The following is a 6,000-nucleotide window of genomic DNA, read 5'->3' as shown; positions in this document are numbered from 1 at the left end:
TGTTTGTGCATATTCTTTGAACATATTTAATTTTGATAACTTGGAATATCAGACTCTTTTCCCCTCTGAACATAAAAATTTTCTAGTGTTTGCAAGGAGGTAATGAATTGTGATTTTTTTTTACTTGTTTTTGTTGTTATAAACCGAAGATATCAAAAGTTACTCAATTGTCTTCATTTAATAACGAATGATTCCATCAAAATGGCACATTATTTATTACATTAGAGGTGCAAGTTAGTAATATATAGGACAATAATCATACTTATTGTTGATATTGATTAGCTTTTTTATATTTATATAATTTGATTTGGGAGCTATGGCCATTTAGCGCGCCCCCCACCCCCCAACACACACACACCCCCACACCCCACTCATCATGACTCAGAGGTTTGAGATCGGCTAACACGATGTTAAATTTGATTGTCTAACCATTGTTCCTTAGAAAAGAAACTAATTTATATTTCTATGTCGAACTAATGGCCATGGAGCCTTCTAATTTGAACTAGTATAAAAATTGAATATGAAATTGAACTACCTAAGCTATGGGTCACTAGCTTAGTGGTCAGATTGATGGGTTGGTCCTTTAAACTGCAAATTTATTGATTTTATCCTTGAACTATAAATTAAGTAATAAAGAAAAGAAATACATATCTTTTATTATATTATAATTTTATGCATAGTAATAAAAATATTAGAAAATTAAACCAATATATAAAATATGTATTGACATAAAATTAGAATAATCAACCGCAATTATATTTTAATGAATGGTTTATATTTTTTTTGGATGTATTTATTGTTAGAATAGGGTATAATATGAAAGGAATTGTGTTCTTTGTTAGGACTGTTGAGAAAGCTAGGGGGCGAATAGCTTATTGCTTTCTTTCTACAAAATGGTAGGGCAATGGAATAACAAAAACACAATAATTATGAAACAAAATAATAAGGAACAAGAGTAGACAATTCTTTTATGTGGTTCATGTTGTGATTACAATTAAAGTTCTACATTGGAAATACATGAAAAATATTATGGAATTATAAGATGAAAAGATATCTCCATTGATATGAGATCTTTTGGGTAAAATCAAAAAATAAAACCATGAAGTTTTAGGCCAAAGTAGACAATATTATATCATTATGGAGGTATGTTGATTCCATCAGTCCTAATAATTGGTATCAGAGTCATGGTCTATATGAAGCCATGTGAAAATCTCAAGAAAAAAAAATGGAGGTAGGGGAGGTTCAGACCATAGAGATAATGGTAGGGGAGTTCCCAATAAAATCTATAATAAACTCTTGAGATAGATAAGTCCTAGTAGGTCAATTGGACCGGATACTAGGCAGTCTTGACGGATTAAGAAGATCGAACATCGAGGCAAAGAGGGTCTGATGGGTTAAGAGATCAGACGTCAAGCTGACCTCAATTGGAGTTTAAAAATGGAAAACAAGAAAGAGTTGTTGCTACTCAACATTGAGGATTCTCAACGACTATTGGCACAATAGTTGACAATAGGATCAAATTAGTCAACCAATCAACGGCAAATCAGCTTACTAAAAGAGGTTTCAAAAGCTATTAAAGGGGAACTCGATTGAACCTTCAAGGTTGATGAAATAGAGTTGGCCAACCCCTATTAGAAGTCTTCTTTCTTCTATAAGCTCTCTTGTAATCTTATACTTGTAAAAGGTTTCTCCACCTCCGATAATTGTTTAAGAAGGAGAATGTTAGTGGCTTTCTAAAAGTGACCTACCAATGAATTATAGTTCGTGGAGGAGTCAAGCGGGACTACCAAACCATTTTAAAATGCTTTGTTAGCTTGGTAACCCACTTATTGTTTTCCACTACATATTCATTGTTGTAAGCTAACCTTGTAGGAAAAATGATATTCCTTGTTTGTGAGATTATGGAAATGGCCATTGTGTTTTATCTAGACTTGTCAAAACCTTTGGTGTAATTTTCACCCAAGTGATCCAGTGTGATGTTAGATTTTGACATTTAGGAAAAGAGTTTAAGTTTTTTTTTTTTTTTGTATGTTTGAGTTTTTAGGAACTTGCAATAATATATATAGAGTTTGGAGTGCTTATGGCTCGACAAGGTGGAATGATATATGACGATGACTTGATGTAGCCAAGGTGGCATGTTCAATAGCTTAGAGGTCCGAAGAGAATAGTATAGGTTATATGAGATATCCGAGAGGCCATAGAACATGAGTATTGAGATAGTGTTGGTGCAGCTTTGGAACGATGACTTCATGTGACCAAGTTGGCAACTCGATGGCTAGAGGTCACAGATCAAAGAAAGATGACATGGTGTATTTGAGGGATCACAGAACATAGAGCATTGAGATAACCAGGATGATAGCTAATGGAGATGCACTATGTAGGTGAAGATGTGAAGGATGACATGTGGAGGTGTTGAGAGCTCGTGTATATCCGAGAGACTGAGTAACTTGATGAGAGATGGACGAGGGTCGAAGTCAAGCTATGAAGATAAGCTTTATGAGTTAGTTGTGAGAGTTAAGTGACATGAATGCATAAGCAAGGGTTGAACTCAACTTAGGTGAATTTGATCATTAGGATGATGGTAGTCTGAAATCATGGAGGAATCAAAAATCCTAAAGTTTTAGGATTTGTGATTTTGATCAGTAGACTGATATAAAATCCAATCAACTGATGGTTGATTGGACAGTTAACTCAGGCTAACGAGCTAATGAACAAAATGTTCTGTGAGGAAAGCAATCGATTAATGGTACATTAATCAACTGATGTTATGATTCAGTCAACTAACGTTGAGGATGGAAAGTGAGAAAGAGTTGTTGCTACTTAACCATGTCAGATTCTCAATGACTATCAGCACAACAGTTGATGATGGGATCAAACAAGTCAACCAATCAATGGCAGATCAGCTTACTAAAAGAGGTTTCAAAGGTTATAAAAGGGGAACTCAATGGAGCCTTCAATATTGATAAAATAGAGTTAGTCACACCCTATCCTATTAGATGTCTTCTTTCTTGTATTAAGCTCTCTTGTAATCCTCATTGAAATCTTATACTAGTAAGAAGTTTCTCCACCTCTGATTCTTGTTTAAGAAGGAGAATGTTAGTGGCTTTTCAAAAGTGATCTATCAATGAATCATAGTTTGTGGAGGAGTCCTAGGAGACTACCAAACCATGTAAATGCTTTTGTTAGCTTAGTAAGCCACTTATTGTTTCCACTACATATTTGTTGTTGTAAGCTAACCTTGTTACAAAAAATAATATTCTCCCCCCCCCCCCCCTCCCCTTTTTCCTTTTGTTCGTCCCTACCTAATATTAGTATCTCAGTGGAATTTTGATGTGTAGTCAAATAAGTCTGAAATTATGTTTTGGTTGTATTTGGCACATGTGTCTAAGTGTATAGGGACTTAGGAGATCACACGTAATATCTAGATGGCGAACCTTAATAGAAGACGCAAGCGAGCGAGAAGGACGGCATGGGAAAGGAGCCAACGGGCTTGATGTATCCGAGGTACGAGGAGCTGCGGAAGAGTACTCCGACAAAGTAAAAAGGACGCACAGGAACTAGTCCAGAAGGGCTCAGTGCATCCGAGAGATGAGAAATTGGAAGGAAAACTGCATAAGGCAACCAAGACAGAATGGAGAACGGAGAATGGAGGAGAAAAATGGTCAACACGAGGTTGACCATTCAAGGCGCTTGGATCCATTCTGAATGCCTCGACGTCTAGCGCCCAGATCCATTCCAGGCGGCCCAAAATCTAAGCGTCCGAATTCATTACGAGCGCCCGAATACCCATTCCAAGTCAACACGAGCTGTTGTTGAGACGGGTCAGGATGAAGTCCACATCAGCAGAATTTAGGCGCCCAGATCGTAAAGTCATTCAAATCCGTTAGCGGATTATTGCCAGAGTCGCCCAGTCGCCCGAATCGTAAGGAGTCATTCAGATCTGTTAGCGAACTATTGCCATAGTGGATTGGGTTCGACGAATCTAGGCACCCGGAAGTGCCACGTCAGCACAACAGTCATATTGAAGAAAAAGTTATAAATAAACTGAAACTCGAAGAACAATGTACACTCGAATTATTTTATTTTCGTAAGTTTATTATAGTCTACGCTCAATCGTTGTACGAGGTTTCTCCACCTTTGAATCGTTTTCGATGAGGAGATTTTGACTAGTACTTTCATAGTCTTGGACTAGCTACTCAAGGATTGTAATCAAATATATTCTTTGCCTCGTATTTTCTTTTATGTTATATTTTTATTTTAATTAGTGTGTCCTTGCTAAAACGTTAACAAGAGAAAAATATTACTTTTATTGTAGGTCGTTATTCACCCCTCCCCTCTAACGATCCACGAAAAGCTTTCGTTGCACCAATACCTAACAGTCCTAATAAATGGTATTAGAGATCGATGGCTTCAGAAGTACTAATTGTCAACCAAGCATCAAGAGGGTGACCAAGATGGTTTTCAAAATCCCACCATACCAAGGAGAGTTTTGGCTGTGGACGAGAAGAACGTAGGCGTGGTTCAAGACTTATTTCAACATTGCTCTAGTCATTAAATAGGGATGGGAGATTCTAAAAAAAAACATGAAGGGGAGAACCCTTCGAAAGAGGAAGTGGACAAAGCTTCAAGTTGAGTGGTAGAGGTAACAAGAAAGTATAGAGTCAATGCTTTCAATTTACCTAATCACGATTTAAGCAAGCCAAGGGAATACAAGTATGCCAACGCTTTGGCAAAAAAAGGTTGAATTTCATAAAGATCTCATACAAGAGAAGAAAGTCCAAGTAGAAGAGGTAGTTGAAGAGGTTGTGAAGGAGATACACAAGAAGATTCAAAACCTCCATAAGTTGAGGAAGAGGCGGCAATTCAAGCTCCAACCATTGAGGATGTCATGGTGGACTCAAGACTCTCTTCATTGAATGACGAGCGGAGAAGCATCCATCCCTCGGCCACCATGCCCTCTTTCACCGAAGTGAGGAAGAGTGCAAGTCAATTGAGGAGATTTTGGAAGACAACACCTCAAGTACTTCTAGTGCCACCAAGGTAAAAAGAGCACATTGTGTGCTATGGGTGCAATCATCCATGACATTACAAGAGTAGATGCCCACTTGCCAAGATGGAGGAAAGTAAGGTAAAGGAGGTAAAGAACCCAAGTTGTAGGAAGAAGGTGAAGAAGAAAAATCACATTGCATGCTTCACTTGTTGAACGAGAGGTTGCTACCACACAAAGTGCCCAAACAAAGAGGTAGTGAAGAAGAAGGAATAAATAAGGGAGGGGAAGAATGGGCGTTCATGTCAAGGGGGGTGTTCCAAAGGTAAAGGAGAAGATATACTCTCCTAATTTGAATTTCAATTCAAATATTATTTCTTCCACACATAAGGATAAGTTATATGTTTATGCACCTATAAAAATTTTTGATAGGATTAGGATTAATATGCATGATAACTCTAGGAAGAATTTTCATAGTAGACTACTTTACCTAAGAAGAGGAAAGAAAATGGGGTGCCCTCAGACACGACACAACGGTAAGGCCTCAGTAGATCACCCACACAATTAGGGTTCAAAATTCACCATCATGTTCAAAAATTACGGCATGTGAGCTACTAGGCCACCAGGCGCTTGCGCTTCCGGATTTACCCTATGGGTGAACTAAGGGAGAAGATCGGCCATCCCAGAACTAGTCGGGCCATAAGATGTAGATACCTAGGCTATCAAAAAGAAAGAAAGAAAATAGGAACCTAGTGAAGCAACCTAAGAAAGGCAATCACATGCCTAGGAAAAGGAAGGTCCAAGGGGGGACAAGATAATTCTAGACTTAGGAAGTTAGAATTGACGAGTCAAGCTTTAAGGGAAAAGCTTGAGGAGGACATGAAGAAAATCTTGAAAGGTTCGCACATAGATTTAATGGCTTAAACATGGTGCTTGGAAGGCAAAGGCCCAAGCATGATAGGTCAATTTAGAATATCGATCTTCATCATCTAAAGTTGAGGTACCATCATATG

This window comes from Curcuma longa, chromosome 11, assembly GCF_044706935.1.
Source record: "Curcuma longa cultivar G26 ecotype Majalengka, Jawa Barat chromosome 11, ITB_CL_G26_1.1, whole genome shotgun sequence".
In the NCBI taxonomy this organism is placed as follows: domain Eukaryota; kingdom Viridiplantae; phylum Streptophyta; class Magnoliopsida; order Zingiberales; family Zingiberaceae; genus Curcuma; species Curcuma longa.
The sequence above is the reverse complement of the archived record's forward strand: the minus strand, read 5'-3'. Positions refer to the sequence as shown.